At 35.4% G+C, this 17,848-nt stretch overlaps 1 long non-coding RNA gene across 3 annotated transcripts; it reads right to left on the bottom strand.

The window, feature by feature from the left end:
- Positions 1 to 7,340: 7,340 nt before the first annotated feature.
- Positions 7,341 to 16,893, bottom strand: LOC109367236. Of its 3 annotated transcripts, XR_002114152.1 has the most exons (4): positions 16,676 to 16,893; positions 10,904 to 10,959; positions 7,711 to 7,807; positions 7,341 to 7,587 (listed from the first exon to the last, which is right to left on the bottom strand). It is a non-coding gene; the product is annotated as an uncharacterized LOC109367236 (long non-coding RNA). The 3 variants fall into 3 exon arrangements; XR_002114150.2 differs by lacking the exon at positions 10,904 to 10,959 and having other exon boundaries at positions 16,676 to 16,891; XR_004159521.1 differs by lacking the exons at positions 10,904 to 10,959; positions 16,676 to 16,893 and adding an exon at positions 9,943 to 10,024.
- Positions 16,894 to 17,848: the final 955 nt, after the last annotated feature.

Raw genomic sequence — 17,848 nt, forward strand, 5'->3', positions numbered from 1 at the left:
ATAACAGATAGATGAAAATAGGGATAATTCATATTTGAGAAATATACTGAAAAATTTTGAATTCCCAAAGTCTTTTTTTCAGTGGCTACTGAACATTTTCAGAACAGTGAATTGGAAGACAGTCTCCTTGCTAACAATATAGTGCCATTGTAGACAGATCTATTAGAAGACTAAATACAAAGGCTGGGATTGCTCAGGGAGACCATGGTGCTGCAAACACTCCTAGACTGAATAGTTTACACCTTCAAATTCTAGATTTTGCCTCTTGAATTTTCAGATTTTCAGTCATATGCAGAGCACTCTTTTACCTTACATAACTCATCTAAATAACACATAGCTTGCATTTCTAGGCTAAATATCTTCCTACCAATAGTAAGATACCCAGAACTCTCAGAGAAAACCAAATTATGCATTCAAATTCCTTCAAAACAAGGTGCTTGATGTCCAATGTAGTATCCATTCTTTAAATGTATCTCACTCAGTATTTCCTTTCTAGGTAGTTAATATCAGGCTAACTGTAAGGAAAAAAACAGCCTCAAAAAACTATCTTCAACATTTAGGCTGAAGAAAAAATATCCTATTTATTTCCTAAATTTACTTTGCGTTACACTTGTCATTGCCATAGGTTTTATCCATCACATATCTTTCCTCTCAATCTATAGTTCCACTAATTTCAACTCACTTTACTGGAAACCAAAACTGATTTAAATAAAGTGTAGACAATGATATTTTTCTGCTGAAGACTTGAAAGAATATTTCCATCAGCAGAAGGACTAAGAATAACTCCACTATATCAAATGCCAATAACACTCCTGTTCACCTCACTCCTATAACCCATCTGTTTATCACAACAGTTCATCAGAAAGTAGTCTTTGATTCTTACAATTAGATGTTTATGTCATTCCTATTATTTAATTGAGACCATAAATCACATGAGTTGTAGAATAACAATGAAATTACTGTCTTTTCTTACTTCCCTATAAAGTGTAGAAAGCCTTAATTCAGTCAAAATGTTGTTGCATGGAAAAGCTGCAAAATAACTGAAAAATCTGACTTGCAGTTTGTTTCATGAAAATGTTTGTGGTCTGGAAATTCTAAACCTTATTGTGACAAATATTTTCAGGTAAAGAAGTGAATATTTTTTGTGTCTCCAGTGTCTCAAACAAAACTCTGAAAAAATATCTACAAAGACTTTTCTGAATTACATACTTTTCCTTCAGTAGTTATGACAAATTCTGGAATTCCTGTTTGACATAATGCAATATCTAAAAGAAAACCAAAGGTATTTTTGCTTTGGCAAAGGCATTAAACTATTTGGGCACAATATATTCCAAACTTTGCAGGGATTGTGTGTGTTGCTACAAGCTACTTGAGAAATTTACATAGATAGGCACCTGAATTCTTTGGATTTGGAAAGTTATTAGCTGTAATTCCTTACTTGAAAAGTAGAGTACAAGATGAGTGAAATAGAATCTTTTTTGGCATTAAGAATATAACTAGAACTTTCCTATTTGTTCCTCAGTTTTCAACATGAGAACATAGGTCTATAAGAGACAAAATGAGAGCCTTGTAAGCGAGTGAGATGGAAAGAATATGAAAGTATTTTCTTCCTTGCAAGTATTTTGGGCCAGACTACACATGATAACTAGGACAGTAGTAGACGTTAAAGTTACAGCTCTGACAATATCCTAAAAGTAAAAAGTCACTTCAACAGAAGTTTCCACATAGCAAACTGAAAAAAAAAAGCAAAAAAACATTGGCAAGCCTCAACTTGTTAACATTTAGAAAGCATCAGACTTTCTTACTGTATAATTCAACTTATACAAACTCCGTCATGACGCAGTCCACATGGATAAGTCAAGCAAGCAACACAGTACCTGCTAGGAAGTTGTCCCAGTGCAAAACCGTCTGCAGCATTAAAGTTCTATCTACTTCAGTATCAGTTCAGAGTTTTTTCAACATTAAAACCAGAATACCAAAAGTTGATTGACTACACTGAATCACTTCTCTATTTTATAGTTTTTATTATATCATACTTTGTGACTAGGTCATCTCAGAACCTCTTTATAGATAAATGGTGTTCTGCATTCTTGCTATGTTTCTTTATAATTCATGATTTTATATTTTGCTCCAGATTCCTGATTAAAACGTTAAGCAGTATATAATCAAAGCATTTGATTTCTTGCTTAAAACAGAGCACATGGGTGACTATACCACCTTCAAAATTAATTCGGGAGCCATCAGCCAATCCCTATTCTATTTGAAGTGTACCATTTTAAATTTGTATCACATTTCTTTAATCGAAATGTCATGTACTAAAAAAATTGATTCTGATTTTCAGGGTCCCCTATCTGCTTTTAAATGTCCTTACAACATTTCTTTTGTCAAACAAGATCTACTTACCATTTATCCCAGCTGACTGCATTAATTAGATTATATTCTTTCAGTTTCTGATTAGCCAACTCTCCTAAGAATCATTTAATCTCTTGCCTGGGATCAGTATCACACTGGTAAGAATGCAAATATTAATTTCTTTCACTTATTTCTTTTTCAGTATTGAAACAGCTTTAACATTATTGTTTTCAGAAGCTACTAGTAAGAGTTTATCATTCTCATTTTTAGGAAACAAGGCTTTTTGCAGGCTATTTCATCTCTTATAAGAGAAATTGCAAAAAATGATGCACACTTTGACAATAAGGAAGGTCTCTGAATATCACCACCTCCAAGCATGGAGAATAAAACTACAATCATGGTATGAATTCATAAAAACTGAAGTTATTACTACGGCTTGGACAGATAGGCCAAAAGCTCACCTTTTGCTCAGACTACTTGAATATCAATAAAAGAAACATTCTCAGTATATGAAATAGTTTGAAAGCAACACGTTGCATTTTCAGAAACATCCAACTGCAGAATAACAATTGTTCTACCAACTCTCCTGCCAAAGTTTACAAGCTCTTATAATCTTCCCTGTCTTTTATAAGTTGCACCATGTTTCCTGGCCAGTTTACCCAGTGCAGTCACTCAGCTCTTCTGACAACGTACTTTAATAAGTACAAATAAGCCCTGAAATATGAAGGTATTTAAAGCATATCATATGTTTAAGTGTTTGACCAGCCCAACTGTTTTTGATCAAACCATTCACACAACCATGTTACTTTATTGATGCACAATGAAAAGACTTTTTGCAACTGTGTTATTGAATTAATAATGTGATAAATAGCATTCAAGATACTATTTCAAAAATGAAATCACGTACTTCCTGTACTCTCTTCAATAGTAAACAGTAAATAAACAATACAAACACCAAAAATAAATTACTTTTCTAGGTAATGCAATTATAAACAAGAGAAGTTTTGAGGGATTGGAAATTAATTTCAAAAGCACACATATACTCTCTCATATTTCCTGAAGCAAAATGACAGGCTAAACCACAGAGTAATAGAAAGACCTCTTTTTGAAGGAGGTCAACATTATGCAGCTGACATTGCTGCAAAGAAGAAACACTGTAAGTAATAAGCAGGAAGAAAATTAAGTCTCTGTTCCTGAGTAGACACCACATATTTAACTCAGTAAGAATGTTGGGTGATAGCTGCTGATATTTCTGACAATACAGATACACCACAGAAAAACTACAGAAGCTCCATTTCTTGAAGCATTACAGCATAATTTTAAACCTAATAAAATTAGCACGTTATTAAAAGAGGCCAAGCAATTAATATGCAGTTTTCTGCTGAGCTCTTAATTAGGCTAACGATTTAGAAGGCATACAAAATAAAGGGGTTTAGGTATTCTGGACATGAAAAGAATTAAAAGTTAATGATTAGCATCACTAAATAAAGTGAGGACACATTGCATAACCTGTGAAAAAAACTCAACATTTTCCTTCTCATGGAGTTGTAATGTGAGCAGCATCTTATGTACTAATTAGCACAACTCAATGATCCCATTTTCAGTATACATAACATATGTACATATGTATTTGAGTATATGTACATCTTTCTATAATAATATTGATAGACATATACTTCTTATTTCATCTTTTTCCTTAAAATCCATATACTGCATTTGAGATGTACACAATATAAACTCCTGTTGAACCAGGAATACTAATTACATACGAAGTGAAAGTGAACCGCAATACATATTGCAATACTGGGCTGATGCCTAGTAATTTAGTGAAGTACCACAGATCTTCAGTGCCATGTACTGTGGAATGAGAAAAATTAAAGACACAAGTCACATACCAGAAAGCTTTTATCTCAACTAGTAAACCAAATCCTGTTGCAGAATAAGTAGAGCTATTTACATATCCCCTGAAATAGTTCTAAAAATAAAAGGCCAAGAAAAGAACTGGGAGGTAGTTCAAGAGGACATAAGGCAGAAAAAGAATTAGAAAAAACCTCTGAGCATTAGGAACATAGGTTTGATATTCGTATTTTACTATGATATGTAGTAGGCTCTTAGCCTTCAGACCACTTAGATACTGTGATAAAAATCCATGCAAAATCACAATTTCATTCATTTTTATTGAGTTCTATTTTCAAGAGAAATCACTGACCTAACAAATATCCTCGTCGTATGAATTGGTGTTATTACACCTTGAGGTACACTCGTTTATGATTTGGTGACTAGCTAGGCTGGCTAGTGCAAAAATAACACTGAAATTACAGGCTTGAATTCTGTACTTCCTTATGTCTCTACACCAAGTAGAGCTACCTGTGGAATTTTCTCCTAATCAATTAGGACTGGAATTGTATGCCCTCTGAATGGAAGTTTTTTGTTTTTCATGCATGTATTCATAATGTACATAATGCACAAATATTACATTACATTGACGTATGATAATTTACAGCCAAAAAGCCTCATTCAGAATTGTTATAACATTCCAGCGATAAAACTGTTGAGTAAGAATGAATAGAACATTTTTAGATCATTTATGCTTTAATATCATGAAGAACACAAACTCTTGGTGCTATTACAGAAAATCTTAGGCGAAAACATTTGAACACTTTCTCTGACCTTTCTACACTCATCATTTCTGTAAATTGTACCACAAATTAACTTTGCAAACATATTGTAGAAAAAATATACAGTGAGATTCAACATCACTATTTCTAAGAAATACAACTGTTCCATAGGAGTCTCCATATAGAACCCTACCCTTTGGCATCTACAAGCTCACCCCATTTTTTTCTAACCTGAGGAGGCCATCTATTTTACATGCATCACTACAAAAACCAAAGAATATATCCAATCAAGATCCAAAGTTTTAATTAGCCCCTCCCTACACAGGGCTGACAACCACTAAATCAGGCACTAGATCAGCTTGCCTAGGGCCCCATCCAACCTGGTCTTGAATCAAGACAAATATTCTGCAATGCAGATTGTAACCATTCATAGTCTGTTAATTCTTTTCTCTGCATGTCTTTGGTAAGCTTAAGTATCATTTGCATGAAGCAAAGCTTTTAATACAAAAAAAAAAGATACTGTTGTGGTCCTAGCAATCAGTCTGAATCCTAAGCTGTTATATCTTCGTCTAGTGATGACTAGAGACTTTTTTTTTTTTTACTAATTCAGTGTGGACTCCTGTGTTAATCTTCATTCTCTTTTGATAGAACTATCACTAAACACCTGTATGTCAGTTGGTATCAGGAGTTATGATACATTTTCACCCACTTTGCAACAATAGTTATTTTTGTTATTTCAATTCAGTTATTATTCAGACAAGTTGCTAGTTTATTATTGGTCTAGATAAGTTCACTTTGGTGAATATCTGAAACAGGAGTTTTACTATTAATCTCCTATGCTAGATGCTTTAAGCACTCAGCTACATCCATCCCTCATATTCTAGAAGGCAACATAAGGAGTTGCCTTTTACCCACAGTAGGAATCTCACTATGCATTAAAACTACACTCTCTAATGACTCTCATTTATTATTCCAGAAGTTACCAGGTGCAATTTTTCTGGCAAAGCATACAGCAGCTTCCGGGATCTTAGGGTATACTATTTTTTGCAGTAGTGATGGACATTAACATGTGGAAGATAACAAGTCATACAAATTAGAGAGCTTAAGTTATTATATTAGTCTGAACTGCTACATGGAATTATGATACAGTATGTATATCATTGATGAATCTTCAGGTCTTCAGTTTCCAACTGAGCAGTCCTTCCAATTTCTAGTTCTCTCCCAGAGGTGATCATGATTAACAACCTGATTCACTGATTTATTAGCTTTATTAAACACAACATATAATCTAAGCCAGCCACCTACCATTCTATTGCATCAAGGAAAATAATGAAGAGCTACAATGAAACACTACAGACTTGAACTGAAGGTTATCAGTACACACTAGTATATCAAGGACACCAAACTCTAGGGGGGAAAACAATCCATTATGTCACTGTAATTACCAGGAAGTAAGCCACAGTAACTGGAAGTGGGAGGACAAGGCAGATTCAATGTAGCAAGTAAAATAATGTCCCATTTTTAAAAAAAATTATTTTCCTCAAAGGTACATAATAGGTTTTTGCTTTTTGTTGGTGGTATTTATAATTTATATACAGTCATATATAATCCAACTAGAGTTGATGTCAATCCTTCCAATGGAAAAATAACTTAGAATTAAAGCCAGTAATATAAAAAGCAAAGCAGTTCTTGGAACCATGAGCAGCTTTCAGAAAGCACTAAATGAACTGAGTAAGAGCAGAAGTACACCCTTTATGATTTTAATTTTCATCAAATCATGCTCTGTCAATGAAAATAACTGAATGGTTCCAGAAACTAGAAATATTTTCAAGGTCTAATTACACTGATCTTGTTGTTAATAATCTTAAAATATTATCCAAGTAATATTCCTTGAACCTATCACCTTACTCACTGTAAAAAAAATTACAAGCCAAAAACCAAAACTGAAGGCAAGAATTCATGGCAAAGTATCCTATTTTAGACAACAGGGTTGTATTGAAAACACAGCTAGTATCTACTCATTTTTAGGAAGCAAGATACACTATATAGAGCACACACTACTGTAATGGAGCATGTACTATTTTAGTAGAACAAAGGTTTGCTTTTGTGCAACAGCTCAACACTAACAAATCAAAAGTCACAGAACAAAGCCACAGTAAGAACTAGAACATCCAGAAACACTTCAGTTTTCATGTATGGAGATCGTTTAGGCAAGGGACAGTATCAGAAAGACAGTGGTAATTTATTTATTGAGGTATAACATTTGCTTTTCTACGCAGCACATCCTACACAGTCAGTTTATTTTTCCCCTAGATTCAACTTCTGTGACATTCCTGGAGGCTGTATCTAGATTTTAGAACATGAAGATTTTAGAACATGAAGTATGTTTTCTCATCCTGCCAGATCTTGTAAAAAAGCAGCAAATTTACTCTCAAGTCTTTAGAAATCTTAAGTTTGTCCTTGTGCACTGGGGCCAGGTGAACTCATCTAGATGTTTATCAGACTGCCAGCTCCTCAGCAACAGGAAGTAGCAACCCACATCTTGTCTGGCTGCAGGATGGTAATCCAGATTGGCACTACTCTCCACCATCACCACTCTTCTGCCTAAACCAGATACCTAGCCAAAGAAAGAAGTTGTAAAGGGCAGCTCCACATTCACAAAATTCGATTTTAGACGAGTTACAAAGAAGAGCAAGGAAGTACAGAAAAAACATGTTTAGCTTACTGTCTTCTGTATTACCTTGAGAAACTGCCACAGAAAGCAACATCTTCCGGGAATCACACCATATTCCTTAAAATTTATCACCCACACTTGCACTGAGGAAATTTAATGAAGTCTAAAGGAAAAAAAACATTAAAAATTAACCAGGTCACTACAGACTGCCTTTGAAACTCCTAGTTCATTTAAATCTTTAAAATGTAAATCTCAGCCTCTCTCCTGAGAAGGCTAGACTGCACTGTCAAGGATTAAGGTCTAATCCTTATTTCATGGTTTGGCTAAGTAACAATGGCTTTTACTGACTCTCTAGACAAAGTGGACAGAATTGATTGCAGTCTACCTGAGCAGGTATGTGGTAAAACAGCACAAAGGATAAATGAAATAGTGGCTATACTGCTTAGACTAGCTGAGGAAGTGAATAAAATGAGGGGCGAGGAAAAAAAAAAAAAGCACAATCAGAATAAGTAAAACATCCTCCTCTCAATCAGTTTCATGCAATCTCTTAAGAATTCAAAGAAAAGGGTGAAAAAAGAATGAGAAGCAAATGAGAGGAAAAGTGCTGAAGGACTTGAAAGGAAACTTGGGAAAGACAACTTTTATCAACAAAAATGCCCCACTTGTATTATCCACCCAGAAAGAGAAACAGTCTGATGTTCTCATTACATAACCATATGTAGTTAGAATACCAATTCAGATCATTTTAGTTAGAACTTTTAAGGAGTAAACTGATCTCAAACAATTATTTGTGTTCCAAGATACTAAAAGGGTTTTCATGTCACTGACTTTATTATGCTACAATAAAGTCCCTAAGGAACTGAAGCAGAAGGTTGTTACTCTCCTTCCTGATAGGATTCAAATAATGGGCTTCAAAAAACTACTGAAATTTTAAAAGAGATGCATATATGTACCAGATGGTGTTTTATTGGTTTGCTCTTAGTTTACACTATGTACTTTAAGAGACTATCTAGCTGAAATAAGACACCACAGGAAAAAAAAGGCAATGGAGGTCTGAAAAAAAACATTCTTTCCTCAAAGAGCAAGTCAGCATACATAAAGCAGAGCTACTTTTTATCTATTTTGAATACAACTTGTCAGCTATTGGCGCAGTGGTCTTATGGCTAAACTAATCTCTACTCCTCTAATAGTCTATCCCTCACTCTACCATGATGTATGAGACAGTATTAAAATGCCAGTACAGTTCTACTTGGATGTGCTGTTTCTTCTGTCTGCTAGCCATGTTACCCTCACAAACAAAATCTACTGCAAAGATAAATACTTGTTGACCTGACATTTCAGTAGTACAGACTGCATGTTGCCTCTCATAAGGCTTCCCCTATCCATCTCAAACTCTCCACATCAGGTAGTAAATTTGTTAGCACAGTACTAGGGCACCACAGACGCAAATGCCTTCAGCCTTTAGCTCCCCTGCACTACTGTTTTTGATATGGTTATTTTTTGTTTGTTTGTTTAAGGATAAGCACCCAATAAGTGAGCTTGTTTGAGTAGACTGTAGTTTAAATACTTTTTCCACATCAAACAATTACTGCTATAAGCACTTCCTTTTTTGAAAAACAAGTAAAAAAAACAGAAAAACCACACCCCTGTTCTATTCATCAGTTATTGCAACTCATTTTCCTATCTTAACCTTATCAGCCTCATCATTTTTATATTGCTTCATACTCTGAGTATTTGTTTCCTTTGTTCTACATTTTAATAAATCATTCCATAACATTCAAATGTTTTCGATGTTTCTGGTTCAGGGTCACTGATCACTACTGATATCATTACTATATTATTTTTGTTCCAGCTCCCGCAGAGGGAAGGCACTAGATGGTCTTTCAGGATCCTTTCCAGTCCCTGACATTCTGTGAAAAGTTATTTTGTCATCTCTCCTTATCAGGATAGCCGCAGTTCACAATTTCATTCGTAACTAGATCTTCTGCATTGTTGCTTTCCTATGGATGACCACCTCATGAACTTCTTAAGTTTGCTGAAGTCTTTTGGCACTCATTCATCACTTTTATTTTTAAGTTATGAATTCTGACTTGCATTCAGCTAAATTCTAACTCAATTTTTCAGTTCAGGAAAGTTCACCATTTGGCTGTCAGGATCAAAACAAAGCTATTTCTCTTACTAATTTTTTCAGTTACAAACAACAGATTCCTACAACCATGCTTGGTACATCCCCTATAAATTAAGGAAATATTCTGGGTTCTGCTACTATTTCACCCAGAGATATTTATTGTCTCTTACCTCCTCTATAGCTTTTGAAGATCACTTTGCTGCTAGGTATGAGAGTTTGGCTTCATCTACCCGGTTCGATAAAGATTCCTAAAATTAATTTTGTACTTCAGTGGGGGCGATACTTGCCAGCCTTTATAAAATGTATCCCTTCTTCCCCAAACTCCATTTTCTCTCAGATATTTTTTTTTTAATTTTGCCTCATGATTGCCATATATTACCCAGTTTAAAGGTAACACACCCTTTGCAAGCTGTCCTTGCAAACTAGATAGTTCTCTTTCCTTCCCTTTCTGGACTATTCAGAAATCTCCTAACGACAGCTCGAGTGTCCTTTATTTTACATCCAAGTCTCCCGCACTCAGCACTCACACAATAGTTTCTACTATTACATCCCCTTCACACCCATTGAAACAGCACTCTTGGGTGCCTTTAACTGAGATACACAAGTTCACACTCAACAAGTCAAGAGCACAGTCTATAATAAGAAACATTCTTGTACAGTCAGAATTTCCATTTATCTATGAAGACTCTTCCCATCTGTCATATCTGTAATACTTACACCCTTACATATCAACAACCCTTGATCTTAATTAAGAAAATGAATTCAGCTTAATCTCTTCATCCTACTTCATCCCTTCACTGTTTATAAGAAAGGAAACATGCTATGACAAGGCTTTTAAAAAAAATCAAATAAAATAGAAATAAAAAGTAGTATCCTAAAATGAGATGTTATGAACAATTTATAACATTTCTTTAACTGAAAAGCCTTGTACTTTTATTAAGTCTCAAAATGATGACAGTCAGGGTGGAAGTCTGAGATGTACAGAAGAGGAAGGATCAGGTCTCAAGAGTCCTGATCAAGAAAGTACCATACTAGAATCTGCAATACAGACACACACAAAGCAGGAGATCATTCAAAGCGTAACAGAGTACAGTTTGTCTGACATATAACATGTAAAAAGGCAGTAGTTACCCAACAGGAAGAACAGATCTCTTTTGAAGCTGCTGGATTTCTGTTTCAGGTCACAGCTGGACAACAGCATTAAGAGCAAATTAATATGAAGTCTATAATACCTAGAGAATGCTTCCTACTAACAAATTAAGTTCTCTGGTATACTTCACTTGTGTTTTCACTTTGTTTTTTAAGGTCCATTAAATTTTCATTTCCCATTAATCTATCATTACTTTCCCTGTACATCTCTCACTGACACAGGCTTTGGCTTATTTTTTCCCCCTCTACTTTTAATACTTAAATATATCATCCTCTTGATGATTAAACAGTTCAACATTTCTCAGTACCAGTCCTCATACCTGAACACCAGGAACCAGACTCAGTACTGCTATCCATTTGATAATCAATATAACCTAAGCAAATATCCATTAACTTTGAAAACAGAGTCAAACACCATCTCCAATCAGAAGTCTAAATTAAAGCCACTATTACACTTAAAATAAAATTTGGTACAGTTAATTTCCAGAATTGTTATTTGACTATTTACCTTAATTGCATGCAGGATTTTTTACAAGCATATTTTTAACATACATAAAAGCATGATGAGAGATCCATTATTATGCCTTTAGTTATTGTTGTGAATGACCCACTCCCTGCAGAGTACCACTTCATTCAGCATTGCATTAGTTTATTGTACTCAGCATTTATTTCTGAAGATAGTTTAAAAACATATTTTAGAAGAGACCTATATAGTTTAGCGGAATAATAATGTCCAGATGACATCAAGATGCAAAGCATTAAAGGACATCAGTCAGAAAGTAACATACAGCAAGTTCTCTTTTTATTTTCTCCTCGACTGTCTAAAATCATGTTCCTATAATAATTGTGAATAAGCAATTGTGCCTGAAAGAGTTACTTACCAGTAAGATTTCTTGTTTCCAAAATGTACAGGGAGGACATCGAACTTTACCCATACGTTTGTGATGGAGCTTCCTTTTAAAAAATGCCAAAAAATCTCCTTGTTCTTTCATTAAGGGGAACTACACTCCATCTTCCTCCATCTCAGGAACCTAACTGTTATACATTAGCATCTCTCCCTCACTGTGAACAACCTCTTATTTTTTTTTTTAAATTCAACCTCAACCACATCAACATCATTTGGAAAGAACCTGAGCTACTTGATAACGACACTGAAAATAAAAGACTTGATTACACTTCAAGGCCTTTACTATCATTCTCTTCTCACGGAGTATCTGAAAGATATTTTCATCATGACAACATTTTTAAGGAAAACACAATGTTTGTTATATTCAAAATTTAAAGTTGTGTGTTTAACTATAAACTTCACAAAAATAAAAAGTTCACATTCCTTCATTATACTTGCTCAAAAAATTAGAGCATTGGGATTAAGATTAAACTAGATATAGTATATAGAGAATGCACAGATTTATGGAACTGAAAACCAGCTGTTTCTCTAAAGTACATTAGATATATTGAGGAACTTTCAAAAATTCAGTCCTAAAGTATAGCTGCTTTGAAGACTCAAAATCTACAAACTACTATTTCCAAAGGATCTAGCAGATCTTCAAGTGGAAAATATATTTTGCAACAATTGGCCACAGCATCTTAGAAAATCATCTATTTTTCTCTGCTAAACCAGATGACTATATTCCCCAGCAATATTAGGCCAAGGAAACCATAAACTCAAACAACAGTCTCACATACATAAAATGAAGTAAGTGTTATACATTCCTTGAGACTTCATGGAAGCTTTTGCTTACATTGGCATTGAATCTACTAATTCAGGTACTCAAGAATCTCTTAGTAAACTGGGATTTTTAATGTCTAAAATAAGAAAATAAATAAAACACATGACCTTGAGCAGATACCAAGAATCTTGGAAGACAATCATTGCAGCAGGCAGACAGAGGAGACAGATTAGTTTTGGTTACGCATGCTGGGATAGGGGCCATAACAAGGCCTTCTGTTGACTACTTCTCAAAATTATTTGATTATTATAATCTAGCCAGGCATGGAGCTGCTACAGAGAGTTTTACTGACACCACAGTGATGCTCCAGGTGACAATAAAATATGAAGTACTGGGCTGCAGAAATAACACTGGAAATTCACAGTCATAAATGGTGTTGTTCTTTACTCTGGCACACATGCACCACTGATTTTTATCGTTGTCTATCTTCTCCTATCTGATTTTAGGAGAGCTAGTCATGACTAAATTGGAGCAAGTCAGAAAAAAAAAACAGCCATTTCACTTTATTCCCATAGACCACAGAACAAGATATCAATATTGACTACCCTTGATGTCAAATGCAGAATTCCAGTTTGATAGCCAGCTGATATTCAACATCAAGTGATATCAGCCACAGTGAAAGACCCTCATTTTACCCTATTTGCCATCTGCTGATGTTTGGAATAGTTGAAGTCTAATTCAAACCACTAATTCAAATTACAATGGTCTTCAAGACAAAATATTAATATTGTGGAATTCCATATAATGAAAAGTATCCTCAACTGAACACAGCAGGAGATGCAAAGATAACATCCTTGACAGAAATAACTTCCCAAGCTACGTAAGTCATGTGCTACTACTTTAAAGTCTGCCTAATCAATTAAGCACAAAGATCTTCAAGCTCATTAAAAGTAAGAACTCTATCCCTTAAGAATCAACAAAGCTGGGTTACTCCCAACTAGTAAACAGCTTCCTGGAATGATAAACCTCTGCTCAATATTATGTTGCATCAGATGCACTTCATGAACTGTGTGGCAGAGATTTTCTTTAAAATCCACTGGTTTGAACTGACCCACTGAATCAAGACAAAATTAAAATAACATTGCTTAATCTGAAGTTGATCTTCCTTTTTTAGGCTTCCCCAGTTCCCTTCTGCCTCTGCACACTTCATGATAGAATTCTAACTTTCACAAGCATTATTCAGTCATTCATCAGACATTAAGGGTGGAGAATTAAGAATTTTACAACACACAGCATATCTTCAGCAAAGATCTGGATAAGAAAAGCATGGAATGATCTTGTGTTAAGCAGCAGTAGAACATCTCAAATATTTCTATGCATTCTTATATTTTCCTTTTGCAATCAGCCATCTGTTTCCTCATAATCCAGCTACATAAAGCAGCTGTAGTCTGAAGACTGTTCCTGGAAAGGATAAGGCCTACAGGCCTATGATACAGACACAAGAACTCTAGTCAAGCCATGAAGACTAGAAGTTACCCTGGCATATGTTAAAAAGAACATTTATTTAGCAAAAGGGATTTGGAATTAGGCAGCTTTCATGTTTACTTATGATTTTTAATCAGTAAATTCAATCTAATATATTTCCTACAAATGAATAATTTTGATACCTTGTTCCAGTAAGTATCTGCATCTCAGATTTATGAGGAAGTTAAGGAGACTGATATGCCTAGGGCTGGTTCATGTCTCAATACTACCGCATACACCTAGAAATTAGGAGATTTCACAAGAGAACACATGGTACCCTACCTCAAGGGAAAAGAAGAAAAGGTAGCCAAACCATTAACATTAGGCAAAAGCAAAATACCCAAACAGAAACAAAGCTCAGTGTGAAGGCTGCCCTTCTTTAACAAAACCATAATTAGGCACAATCCAAAGCAAGGACAGCATTCAACAAGATAAATACTGTCAAAAAAATAATCACAGAATCACAGGGGTTGGAAGAGAGATCGTCAGGAGATCATCAAGTCCAACTCCCATGCTAACACAGGCTCTTTACTGCAGGTTACACACAAAAGTGACCAGTCAGGTTTTGTACATCTCAAGAGAAGGAGATTCCACATACCTCACTGGACAGAATATTCCAGTGCTCTGTAACTCTCAAAGTATGGAACTTTATCATCATGTTTGTATAGAATTTCCTATGTTACAGTTCATGACCACAAACCCCTGCTCTGACACTGGACACCACTGAAAAGAGCCTTGCTCCATCCATTAAGCACCGATGAGATCTCCCCTCAGTCTTTTCTTCTCCAGACTGAACAGCCTCAGCTCTCTTAGCCTTTCTAGACACAGTACTCTAGACTTAGCCTTCCCAAGGCAGATGAGAGGGTAAGGATAACCTCATTCCACCTCCCAGCCACATTCTTTTTAACGCACCCCAGAATACCATTGGGCTTTCTCATGATATAGTGTGAGCCTCAGCAGATCACGTTGCTTCACTTCCTCACAACCACCATCCTTTTCCTTCCACCACTATTGAACAGCTACCAGCAACCAGTGCCTTCTCCATGCTACTCTTGCAAGTAGCATTTAGCATTAGATTTATCTATTGATGATCTTAAACTGTCCTAACCACATACAACCGAGTAATGGCAACAGAGCACAGCCTGAGTTCTACCCCCAGCAACAGACTGTCAGGCCTGTATAACCCATTAAGTTCCAAAATCTAGGCTTTTGACACTCAGACTATAAGTCCAGTGAGATTTTGGACAAAGTTTTTAGGTTCTCAGACAACGCTGAAAGAAAAAGTTCTAAGCACAGGTGTAAAAAGTAAGATAAATAACTGACATTCATAATTTTAACAGGTACAGCATCCAGGAAAGGTCTCCAGCAAGGGACAAAAAAAATTTTTTGATAGCATTCATATCAGTCTTTGTACTCCAAAGAATTTGCAACACGTTTTTAAACAGGCAAGTCTCAGCTGTCACATATTTCCAGACAGGTACATCTATTATTCTTTTAAATCAGTACAGAGATATCAAATGCATATACACAGATATTATAAGATGAACTACTATATGCTGAAAACCATATGGTTTTCTCCCCTTGAAACAGCATAATACACGTTTATAAATAAACAAATCCATTTTCAAATACTAGACGATACTCTAAACCACATTTAGAGTAAATCTCTTCACAGAATTTCTTAGGATTCAGAATGCAACAGCAGGAACAATTAAAAAATAGATTCACTGGGAAAGAACATGATTATTTTAGATTGCCTGGAAGGCAGCATGTACTATATTAATAAGTCAAGAATAAGTTCTATTTTACTCCTGGAATAAACTTAGCAGACTCCCACTACTTAGAATTAACACACTTACTCTTTCGAGGCAAGTCGTCTCTGAAACAGAATTTCTAATGTAAATGCAATTTCAGTGCAACAGTTTACTGAATTCCACTCAAAGAAAAGAGTGTTCGTACTTTGAAACATTCTAAATAAATTATGCAAATAAACATGACACTTTATCTTGGATATTAAAGCATTATGTTTTGACATATGCACTTATTTCCTCTCACATACCACAGAAAACTACATTAAAACTCAGAACATTCCACAACACATAATACACCAAGAGAACTTCATTTAGTAATTTAAAAGCAATTCTTGCATTCATTATCGCTTACCAATGACTAGTCTGTTTACGGTACTGTTCTAGTAATTAGTAATATTAATTCCTAAAAACTTCTCTTTAAAGAATAAAGGACTTGTTGAGATTTTAAAATTTGTTAGTCCTGGAAAAAAAACCACAGAAAAAGGACTTTTAAAAAGAATTACTTAATCATATTATTGTTACAGAATTCTCTTTAGTTACAAGTAGTGATATTTAGTAGTTACTGTCTACACTCCCCTTCAAGTATCTAAACTCTAAGGCACAGCTGAGCTAAGTACAGAGAACAGCATCCCCATATAACATGATGAAAAACTCAACAACACCAAAACAAAGCCAAAGACTACAGTGCATAAGGACTTGCTTCAACACAACAGCAGAAGGCTCAGAAATAAAGAAAAAGAAACGCTTACCTCCAGAAATGTATTACCCCAAGTACATAGAGTGCTCCAGCAAAATCCCCTTACCTCCACTGCCAGCTCTTAAATAAGATCTCGGAAGGGGTGGATCCTGGCTCCACACCTTCTGGCCACTCAGATGCATTACATGCACCTGAGCTCCCCTGTGTTGGCCCTGACTTCCCATCAGGTGCTTTATCACTGGTTCAAGCTATGACTTAGCATTTCCACTACATCCTGTTAACACAAGGAATAGATAAGAAAAGATAAGGTCAGGGTACGCTACTCTCCTGTTGAGCAATCTATTTCTGTAACAAAAGGCATGCTTTGTATCACAGGACTATAATGATTTGGCACATTTTGTAGCTCAGACTCACAGAACACCTAATACATAGACAATACTGAGACTATGCAGGGAACACCACAGATACAACTGTCCCAACTACTTTTTGTTCAGAAATCAGGAAATAATGATCTCACTGCAAAAGACATAAGATATAAAATATATTTTTCACTGAAGTCCAATTGAGGAGTACTCACTCGAAATAGAGGATACAAATTCACTCTATTCTCTGTCAGAAAAGATTCAAACAAGTCCTTAATAAAGCATAATTCTCTGCATGGTACGTATATGGGAACTGTTAAGTCAGTGCTTGAACTGGTGATGGAGCACCTGGTGAAGGGCTATGGCTTGGCCCAGGAAGCACAGGCACATTGTTCACACCTGTGCTCCCCGCATGACCAGAAGGAGTGAATCCAGTGTGGAGACAACCTGGGTTCATATAAGGGCCAGCCACAGATAGTGAGATGTTTTTTGGACCTAGGCTGCATTGCTAGAGAGACCCTTTACCAGTTGGGTGAGTTTGACTTTTTTTTCCTATATGTGACTATTAGTCTACCTACAATGCTTTACCTGATATTGCTAAGAATTTGTCAGAAACAGTACTGCTCCTTTGTGTGGGGAAACAACAACAAAAAAGTATATTACAATTTCTCTCTTGTCATGTTAAAAAAATATTAAAATATCTACAGTCCCTTTTGATAACTTTGAAAGTACATTCTTTGTTATGTATCGCTGCTAAAGTACCAAAGCTAGTTGCAGATTAAATGCTACTGCTATCAATTAAGCACTTTCAGGTTTCTTTCAGTAATCTCAGATGAATTCTACTTGATTCTTGCAATTAGTCA

The sequence above is a fragment of the Meleagris gallopavo genome, chromosome 4 (assembly GCF_000146605.3).
Source record: "Meleagris gallopavo isolate NT-WF06-2002-E0010 breed Aviagen turkey brand Nicholas breeding stock chromosome 4, Turkey_5.1, whole genome shotgun sequence".
Lineage (NCBI taxonomy): Eukaryota > Metazoa > Chordata > Aves > Galliformes > Phasianidae > Meleagris > Meleagris gallopavo.